This window comes from Mus caroli, unplaced genomic scaffold, assembly GCF_978045245.1.
Source record: "Mus caroli unplaced genomic scaffold, Mus_caroli_1 scaffold_7, whole genome shotgun sequence".
NCBI classification, from domain to species: domain Eukaryota; kingdom Metazoa; phylum Chordata; class Mammalia; order Rodentia; family Muridae; genus Mus; species Mus caroli.
Genome location: NW_028227262.1, coordinates 128,639,678 through 128,650,842, shown reverse-complemented (window position 1 = coordinate 128,650,842; position 11,165 = coordinate 128,639,678). Strand labels below are relative to the sequence as shown.

The following is an 11,165-nucleotide window of genomic DNA, read 5'->3' as shown; positions in this document are numbered from 1 at the left end:
AGACTCATGGATCTCCTGGAGAAGGAAATAGAATAGATTTTATGGATAGACTAGAACTGTTACATGGATCAATAAGAACAGGAGGTTCTGATGAGATGAGGGAAGAGAGATGTGATGGAGGAAATGAAGGAAGGAAAAGACAGCTACAATTGAAGAGCATTTGAGTGGTGATGTGAAAAACCTCTGTAGTGGAGATTTTTTTAATATATAAAGACTATTCTAATGAGGTCTCCAAATTAGGATGGAAATTGAACCTCTACTAGTCATGTCATACGTTATATATGCAAGCCCAAAGAGTATGTTCTTCTGTTGGTGACTTAGTCTCTGAGAGCTCCTAGGGGTCCAGGTTGGTTGACTCTGTTGTTCTTCCTGTGGAGGTCTCTTTCCCTTCAGGACCTCCAGGCGTTCCCCTTTTTTATGTGTCCCTGTTCTCCATCCAATGTTTGGCAGTGGGTTGTATCTTCCAGTCATCTACTAGATAGAATCTCTCAGGGAAAGTTATGCTAGGTTCCTGTCTGCAAGCACAACAGAGTATCATTAAAATGTGAGGAATTGGTGTTTGTACATGGTATGGGTTTTTGAACTGTGCAGGTTTTGATTGGCCTTTACTTCAGTATCTGCTCCATCCCTGCATTTCTTGTAAACAGTGAAAATTTTGAGTCAAAAGTTTTGTGGGTGACTTGGTATTCACTTAGGGTCCTGCCTGGCTACAGGAGGTGGGTCTTTTCAGATTCCATGTCCCCAGTGTTAGGATTCTTGTTAAGGTCATTCACATTGACCTCTGGGAACCTCCCCTTTTCCAGATCCCTGGGACTTCCTAGAGATACCACACCACCCACACTACCATATGGATCTCCACAGATTTCCATTCACTCTTCTTGCTCTCTGGGCCTCTCTCCTGTCTCTCTCTGCACCTGATCTTACCTCCCCATTCCTTGCCCTCCCCACTCCTACCCATTTCTCTCCCTCCTTCTGCCACCTGTGACTATTTTGTTTCTCTTTCTAAATGTGATTCAAGCATCCTTGCTTGGGTATTTGTGGTAGGTCAACCATTTTTCTATGGACTCCTGAACATTTACATATCTAACAGCATCATTTTATTTAATGTGTTTAGAAAATTAAGGACACAAATTTGAGTGGACAGGTAAGAGTGAGTGGATATTGGAGGAGTTGGGAAACATTGGTGATCAATATACATGATAAGAAATTCCCCAAGAACATAAACCAGTATGGTATATAATATGGGAGTACTCTCAGAACATGTTAAAATTGTTTCATAGTGTGTTATTTCTATACTACTTTGGAACTGAACCATTATTTACTCTTATCACAACATCCAACACTTTTTATTCCAACCAAGATGTTTTCAGCTTTAGTTTTGTGACTTTTAGTTGATTATTTTAATGTCAAATGTATGTAAACAAGATTCAATGAAAACCAAATAAGATGATACAGATATATGTATAGTTATTGTGGACTATAAGTTTATATATGTTTAAGCACGCTTATGAGGAAAATGCAAAATGTGTCTTAATATGCTGTATTGTCTAAGGAAGTGAAATATAGCTTGTAAGATTTTGTTAATTCACTATATTATCATTTATTTATTTATTTATTTATTTATTTATTTATTTATTTATTCATTGCTTCTTTGCCTTAATCTTTCACCATCTATATTACAGCAAACAATTATTAAACAAGCAAAGATCTACACTGTTGTGTCTATTTTATATTTAAATTATATTTCAACACTATTTTGGTGCCTAGCGTTTGAAGCATGGAAGAAGAAAATAATGCACAATGAAAATCTATTTTGTTACTACATTGAAGTACCTTTTAAAAAACACAATACTCCTGTCCATGGTCCTGACTTTGCTTTCTTCCTGTTGATTCTGTTTCCAGTTACTAATTTGCATATGTCAAATCAGGGTTGCTTAATCCAATCCCCAACCCTGAGTGCTTCTTATGCTTAGTGATTTGATTTGGCATTCTAGTGTCTGACCTCTATCTTGTAATAATCCATCTTGATATGGTGACTCAAGAAGAATCTGGAAGGACAAAAAGTACCTTTCTTGTATTCTTTCTTGTACTCAGGTACAATTTATGTGCACATGTTTCTCATCATTGCAGAGCTACCTACTGTCAGCCTGGATACATGTGTGACAACCAGATCATAGGCATGCCACAGAATTTATGTGCATATATTTCATGTTTGTAGTTTTGGTGACAAACCTACTGGAAAGCTAAGAACTTCTTTCTGAAGAGAAAGAAATGAGGTTATAAAATTCAATTACTAAAAGAAAGTTCTTTCTTCATTCATCTTCACTTCATGTGAGAGGACAATAAATATCCATGCAATGATAAGGGCAGACTATTACAGTTATAGGCATAAACAGTTAGTGTTTATCGGCCTCCGTTATGCAATGTCCTTTTATTAAATATTAGTGAAATGTTTATAATACTTTAGGCAATGTAGGAAAAGTGTGTGCTATGAAATCACAGATGATGATTACAAATGAGCATATTCTCCAATAATTGTAATGATCATCATGCTAGGATTATGTTCATAATATTATGGCAGAAAACTAAATGTCTTTGGAAGGTTCAGAGGAAAAAAATGACAAGCTGATAGTAGAGAATGAGTGTATTTGAGAACACTGCAACAAACTCAAAATTTTGATCTAATTTTATAAATATGGTTCATCTCATCTATCCCAGAGACATTTCATGAAAGGGGGAGAGCACTTAGGGACAGAACTGAAAGCACAACGAACTTGAGAAAGAAAAGTGTTACTTTATATTATTTTTAATGTTCTTTTATGGACTAGGGAAATAGCATAGTGAATAAAGACTTGTCTCACAATATGAAGACATGAGATTGGATCTATGTCAGTCATATAAAAAGTCAGCCATGATGGTAGAACTCTCTAATTCTAGCCTGGGCAAGCAGACACAGGAGAATCCTGAAGGCTGACTATCAGCTAATTTGGCAAAATTTATGAAAATCCTGTTCTTAGAAAGACCCTGCCCCCCAAAAACAGTGTACAGAGAGATTGAGGAAAGCTTAAATCATCAACCTCAGGCCTATAAACATGTACACACCATACACACACACAAACACACACACACACAAACACACAGACACAAGACATACCCACAGACACACACAGACCCACACACATGCAAACACAGAGACATACACAAGCACATACAGCACACACAAACATATACACACATAAACACAAAGGCACACACATGCAAACACACACAAACACACACAGAGACACACTCAAACACACAACACACCCAGACACATACACAAACTCACACATATACATAATATGTAGACAGATTCAATATTTTTGCTTTGAATGGAGTAGAAGGAAAGTTATACCATCAAGTAACATTGCATAATTTGCTTTTGGTGTTTTATTTGCTTTTAACCATGGATTCAATGGTATGTCTCTGAATTGCAATTAATAAGACAGCAAAAGTCTGATTTAGATTCTAAATAATTCTAATAGTATGACATAATACTTAATATACACATAATGTAAGAAAACAAAACATATTCAAATGTATGTGAAATAAATGCAATATGAGTTGCTTAAAAATTGAAGTTTTTGAAAAAATAAAAACTGGTGCACTGCTAGCAAACTTTCTTCTATCTCTCTGTTCTTCTAGATCCAATTCCTCTGTCTTGTGTTGATTCCTGCAACAAGTTACCAGATCCAGCCTCTGTCTCAATCCCACCTCTGTTCACATCTCCTATAGATCTCACAGATAATCTCTTTCTAAGTTACCTCCTCTAACATGTCTATATATTCCAGGTTCCAACACCAGCAGGCTTTGCCTGTGATCATATCAACTGAGCAAGCCAGTAAAACACACAGCCAAAGCACTCTACAAAAATGCGTAGAAGAAACAGAAATCAAGGTACAAGACACCCAACAAAGACAAAGTCAGAAATCAACACCTAGACCTATAATCAACCTAAATCTAGATGCCTAACTACCAACAAAAGAACATGATCAATAACATCCAGGAAACATATATCTGTTACAGCCAAGAACCATAAACAACACCAAGTTGATTAGACCAGAAAAGAAAGTATTCTTACCACATGTTAACCAAAACACTAAACATATAGAACAAAGAAGACTATTAAAAGCTGGAAGTGAAAAAATCCAGGTAACATACAAGGCCTTACCTATTAGAATTACTTGTGAGACTATCAATGACTGCTTCTATTTCTTTAGGGGATATGGGACTGTTTAGATCGTTAACTTGATCCTGATTTAGCTTTGGTACCTGGTATCTGTCTAGAAATTTGTCCATTTCTTCCAGGTTTTCCAGTTTTGTTGAGTATAGCCTTTGGTAGAAGGATCTGATGGTGTTTTGGATGTCTTCAGGATCTGTTGTTATGTCTCCCTTTTCATTTCTGATTTTGTTAATTAGAATGCTTTCCCTGTGCCCTCTAGTGAGTCTAGCTAAGGGTTTATCTTGTTGATTTTCTCAAAGAACCAGCTCCTCATTTGGTTGATTCTTTGAATAGTTCTTCTTGTTTCCACTTGGTTGATTTCGCCCCTGAGTTTGATTATTTCCTGCCGTCTACTCCTCTTGGGTGAATTTTCTTCCTTTTTTTTCTAGAGCTTTTAGGTGTGTTGTCAAGCTGCTAATGTGTGCTCTCTCTAATTTCTTTTTGGAGGCACTCAGAGCTATGAGTTTCCCTCTTAGAAATGCTTTCACTGTGTCCCATAGGTTTGGGTATTTTTTTTTTCATTAAACTCTAAAAAGTCTTTAATTTCTTTCTTTATTCCTTCCTTGACCAAGGTATCATTGAGAAGAGTGTTATTCATTTTCCTCGTGAATGTTTGCTTTCCATTATTTATGTTGTTATTGAAGATCAGCCTTAGTCCATGGTGGTCTGATAGGATGCATGGGACAATTTCAATATTTTTGTATTGGATGAGGCCTGTTTTGTGACCAATTAAATGGTCAATTTTGGAGAAGGTTCCATGAGGTTCTGAGAAGAAGGTATATCCTTTTGTTTTAGGATAAAATGTTCTGTAGATATCTATTAATTCCATTTCTCAGTGGAGACTCTCAAAGCGAGACAGACCTGGACAGCTGGGATTCAAACTCTAAAAGACCATTAATGCCAGCACAGACTACTATATTCAGCAAAAATTTCAATCACTATAAATGGAAAAATATGCGATATTGTATGATGAAGTAAATTTAAAAAATATTTTTCTACAAATACAGCCCAGCAAAAGGTGCTAACCTAAAAAGGTGAACTACACTCGTAAAAAAACAGGGAATAAATGATCTCACACCACCAAAACCAAGAGAAGGGAAGCATATCACACACACACACACACACACACAAACATGCATACATTCATGCACACACACATGTGCACATACACATGCATTCATTCACACACAAACAGCACCAACAATAAAAACAAAATAATAGGACTCAGCAATCACTGTTCATGGTTACCTCTCAATATCAATGGTATTAATTTCCTAATAAAAAGACACAGACTAGCAGATGAATGTAGAAACAGAATCTATCCTTTTTCTGTATCTAAGAAACATACCTCAAGCATGATACATAGATATTACTTCAAGAGAAAGTGTTAGAAAATGATATACAAAGCAAATGGGCCAAAGAAGCAAGCTGGTGTAGACATTTTAATATCAATCAAAATAGATATCAAACCACAATTAATCACAAGAGATGGAGAAGAACTGGACCTACTTATCAAAGGAAATGTCCACAAAGATGGCATTTCTTAGCATCTATGCCCCAAAGACAAGAGCACACATGTTTATAAAAGAAAGAATTCTACAGCTTAAATCACATATTGACCCTCACACACTGACAGTGTGAGACTTCAATACCCTATTCTTACCCATGGACAAGTAATCTAGGCAAAAAACAGACAGTGGCCTCCTTAATGGAAGCCACTTATGTCACCCAGTTCTTGCAGTGTAGGCAGGACATACTCCTATGATGAACAAATACATGATGGAGAGTTTGGAAAGATGTATGCTACAAAGAAATGTGGAACTGGACAAAGAACAAGATGCAGGGACAATGAAAATTGGGCTCTTGTTAGTGGTCCGAACTGCCACCCAAGGCCACTGCCACCTAAGGCCACAGTGATGTCCAGATGTGCACTGCCAACTGGAACCATAGCTGGAGTAGAGGTCCTACAGCAGCCAGGGTCGGTGTTGATCTATAATCTGTTACCACCAAAGGCCATGCAGATACCCATGATCTCGGCGGCCATCTGAATCCATGTTGACCTCCTTGGGTTGTGCTGCCCCTGAAGACCATACCAATCTGAATGGCCTGTGTTTGCCACCTGAGGCCATGATGATGGCCAGGCCCTGTGTCACCAAGAGCTATATCTGGAACCGTGGGTCTTCTACAACCAGGGGGCAGTACTCAAGGTCTCTGTTGTCACCAAAAACCATGTGGAAGCCCATGACACACACTCACCCTGATTGTAAAGAGCAAGGGACCTACTTTTGCAGTGATAATAATTGTAGAAGCATAGTTGAGAAAGAGGGTCATCTGTGACAACCTCTGTCCTCACCCCTCAAAAGTGCAATTTCTAAACAGGAAGCCCTCAAAAAGAATACTTAAAGTGTGATAAGGAACTTAGTTTTCCACAATTCATGGCTTCTGGTTGGGTACAGGAAGGGAAAGATTCAGTTCTCTTTAAAGGGCAGACGACTGAGAGTTTAACCATGCTCCAGTGAATATGAAGATAACACAGAATAATTTTTTCATTTTAATTTAGTAGGGAATGATCAATAACAGCTTTAAAAATTGTGGACATATTTTAGTAAGCCTGGCTCCAAGAAGAGAATTTTATTTCCAATAGGATTAGTGCTCCACATACAGAAACGGCTTCAGGTTGTATAGCAGAGGTATGCCATCTCCAAAATAAGACCTTTTGTGTCTCTGTTTTACTCTAACAACCTTTCATAGGCCTGTCCTTCTGGAATCATAACATATATGTTCTGATAGTGAGGGCCTGGCTCCCCATAACAAAATAAGCTTCATGACGAAACCTCATGTCCCACCTTATTTTCAGATTGTAGAGGTAGGCCAGCAAATATTATGAAATATATTGAAATCAAACTGTGGTCCAAACTGATCACACTCCGCAGGCTCAGGAGCTACAGGGGGTAACAAATGCACTTTCTGTGCAGGCAGGGGGTAGCAGCTACAGGCAATAACAGAGACAGAGTTACTTTAGGAAGAATTGTGCTTCCTGTCCAGGAATCACGAGGCATTTTACAGGACTAAAAAAGTTCTGTTTGTTACCAGTTTTTAAAAGAGAAAGTATTTTAGACAATGTGAAATAATTTTATGACTCGAGATTATTTGATGATTGATTCCCATTAACTTATTTAGCATGTTTTATTATGGGCAACTACATTGTCTTAATTTTTTTAATGTTTGAATAAATTATTAGGATATATTCAGTGGTTCAAATGATGCTGCATTTAGTTTGCTAAGATTCTCTCTGTCTCTCTGTCTCTCTCTCTCTGTCTCTCTCTCTTCTGTATGTGAGTGTGTGGTATGGTTGTATATGTATACTTGTATATATTCCAGAAAAGAATATCAAATGCCCTGTGTCACTCTTTGTCTTATTCTTTTAACTCAGAGTCTCTCCCTAAAACTAGAAGCCAGTTTTCTCAATTAGAATGGCAGCCGGCCAAATCCAATGTTCCATCTACTGTCTCCAGCAGAAACAAACTGAAGTTATCTGTGTAGGTGAGAAGATACCCAATTTGTCCAATACTTTGTTACGTTGTTCTGATTTCCTATTACAGGATTCTATTTACTCTCCAGGATTAGCTGAGAACTTAGTTTTCTAGAATGGAATGTGGAAAAATTGTATTCATTTTTCAATTTTTGTTAGAATTTTCCTGGGAAGCTAGAATTTGTGGTTGTCTATTTCTTTGTGTACTTTTATATTAATCAAACTATACTCTTTCTAGATCTCATTTTTTTGGGCATTATTTAGTGTTTTTCCAGTACTAAACAAGGACATGATTTGCCATGTGCCCACAGTCTCTACAGCTTTTCATAGTTTTACATGATCTTCACGTCTGTAGATTTCCTTACAAATTAAATATACATAAAAATTGTATATTTAATACATAAATATCATACAGAAAATATGCTGTTGAGATAAGAACCTTTCTCATTCTATCAAAAGGAACAAGTCATCAAATATTATATCTAGTGGTGTTCAACTGGATCACATGTATTGTGGTCTACACAGTTTTCATTCTCTGTTTCTATGATTCACTCTCTAAAAGTGAGTTATGACATTACAGCCCACACATTGGAGTGGTATAGATTAAAACGGCATCCTGTTGAGAGAATATCAATCGATTCACGAATTTAAGAAAACTTAGCTTTTAACCTATAGTCAACTGTATTTAGTAGGCAACGGGAGAATGCTACCCCAGGGTGAGATCTAGGGATCCATTTCTTCTGACCCTTGTAAGGAGTCTTTCTTGGCAGTGTGTCGCTCAGACTTGACCACTTTCTGACTCCCTGCAGTTCTCTGGCCCTTTGATGATGTCAAGCTTTATCCTTTTGTAGTTTGCCTCTTGAACCTATCCTTGTGCCTGACTCTGAAATCCCACTGGTAATGCCACCGTCTGAAAGAAACAACTCCCCCCAGTCTTCTGAGTGTGCTATACATTGTAAATCATTCCCCAGCTATTTCTAGGTGCTCATAGGACTTACTTAAGTCCTCCCTGGAAAAGTAACTATCTCTATGTGTCTTATGTTGAGTATCTCCTGGTTTAGTGTACTGGCTGGTTTTGTGAGTCAACTTGACACAAGCTGGAGTTATCACAGAGAAAGGAGCTTCAGGTGAGGAAGTGCCTCCATGAGATCCAGCTGTGGGGCATTTTCTCACTTAGTGATCTAGAGGGGAGGGCTCCATGTGGGTGGTGCCATCCCTGAACTTGTAGTCTTGTGTTCTCTAAGAAAGCAAGCTGAGCAAGCCAGCGGAAGCAGGCCAGTAAGTACCACCCCCCCCCCCCCGCCCCCGCCACACCATGGCCTTTGCATCATCTCCTGCTTCCTTACCTGCTTGAGTTCCTCTCCTGACTTCCTTTGGTGATGAACACAGTGTGGAAGTGTAAGCTGAAAAAACCTGCTTCTCCCCAACTTGCTTCTTGGTCATGATGATTGTGCAGGAATAGAAACCCTGGCTAAGGCATCTAGTGTTTCATACATTATTGTTTTCATAAAGCTGAATAATTATTGTCCCTCTCAAAATATCTTTCCCAAAAGCAGAAATCTTGGTTCACTATTTTTTTTTTAATTCTTGTCCTAATGTGGGTCAGAGATCCAGGAAGCTTCGGCTATGCCCATCACTGCTCCTCTGACCCCTGCTCTCAAAAGGCTTATGAATGGACAGCTGAATTTTAATCCCAACACTTTTCTCTTGCCTTGTTGATAAGGAGAATCATCACCAGTGTACATATCTGAGCTTATTGTGTATTCAGAGAACATCAGTATTTCTGCTTCTTAGCCAGTGTCATGTCATATATAGCACTTGACATTTGTACTACCTTCTCTGGCTACTTGAATATGGCCATCACTCTTCAGTCTCAAAGTCCAGTACCTCATTATGTCCTCAAACTATTTTCCAATTAATCTGGATGGCTCACACCTTTCATGAGCACTATGCCATTATCTTCTGCATTTCTTCAGGTGGAATACCTTCACATATCTTGTATCATAATTTTACCAGTGTCCAATAAAGTCATTTTTCTTGTAATCTTCCCTACTGTGCTATTACTATTTTAATACATATGGGATTCAATTTTTAATATACCTCTATTGACTCTTTACACTCTTCTCTTTTATTACCCATCTATTTCAGGTTATGCTATATGATTACTAGGCATTCAACCATTTTTTATTTATATTTAAAGATCAGCCTTAAAGTAACATCATTTTTCCAATACAAAAACTCGACTACAAGTTTTCATTCTCATAAATATTCTGTGTTCAGCAATTATACAAAATTTAAAAATTGAATATATAACATTTTACCCTGAAGTAAGTTATTTTAAATAAAAATGTTACTTCAAGTATTACCATAGAGTTTTCCTGGAGGTGCAAACAATTTAAGAGTTAACCACAGCAATTTAAGTCGAAATGCCAAGAGAGAGTACCAAGCAAAAGTTATCTTCAGAGCTAAGAGGGTACCCAAAGGTTCAAAGCTTCTCAGAATTCATACTTCTTTTCCCCTAGAAAGTGAAAATTGTAGTTTTACATTTCAATTAATGGCTAGTGGCAATCACAGAATTTCCCTAAAATGGCCACGTTCCCTAGACAAGAAAGCAGATTATAATTGATTATCTGCAAATTATTACAGTAGCTGCAATTTCACTTTCCTTAAGGCAAGTTAAAGAAACCGGAATCTTAGTCACTGATTACACAAAACAATCAAATCAGACCTGTCACCAGCACTGAGAAAACCCAGCCTAGGAAGAGAAGTAGGTCTGAGATATGTACATGGTCTTACTGTAGCAACTGTTTAGCATTCCCTAATTATCACAGAGTCAGAACAGGGACAATATCCATGTTGTATTTCTTTTTAAAAGGCCCTGTTGAGCAGTTAGTTTGTCTTGTCTGTGTTGGGATAATGAATTCAGTTCAGTTCAGTGTTCATAACAAGCATATGTGTGTAAGTGTCACACAAATAACACAATGCAAAGTAAGTTTTGTTTTATAAGAATAATTTGAACTAGCAAGGTATTAAATGTAGAAATAGACATAGAAATCTTAGGATTATGTATTTTATGTACAGTTTGCTATTTAGCCTCATTTTAACAATATGCAAATTGCAATTATTGATGGCCAAGCTTTATCGGTAACCTTATAATTTTTATATTATCTGCATTTAATATCTATGTTATGATTTAATGTATCACTTATACTTTGGTTTATATCTGCATTTAATAGCTATATTATGATCTAATTATATCACTTATACTTTGGTCTATATCAGTATAAGGTATATGTAAGTTACAAGCACATGCTAATTTGAGAATTGTTTCCTTATAGTCAGCCCCTCTCTTTAGTTAAGCTTTTAGCTGTT

General features: G+C 37.2%; 1 non-coding gene across 1 annotated transcript; it reads right to left on the bottom strand.

The window, feature by feature from the left end:
* Positions 1-10,519: 10,519 nt before the first annotated feature.
* LOC115031365 (small nucleolar RNA SNORA72) lies at positions 10,520-10,650 on the bottom strand. The gene has a single exon (XR_003837006.1). It is a non-coding gene; the product is annotated as a small nucleolar RNA SNORA72 (small nucleolar RNA).
* Between the last annotated feature and the right edge of the window lie 515 nt (positions 10,651-11,165).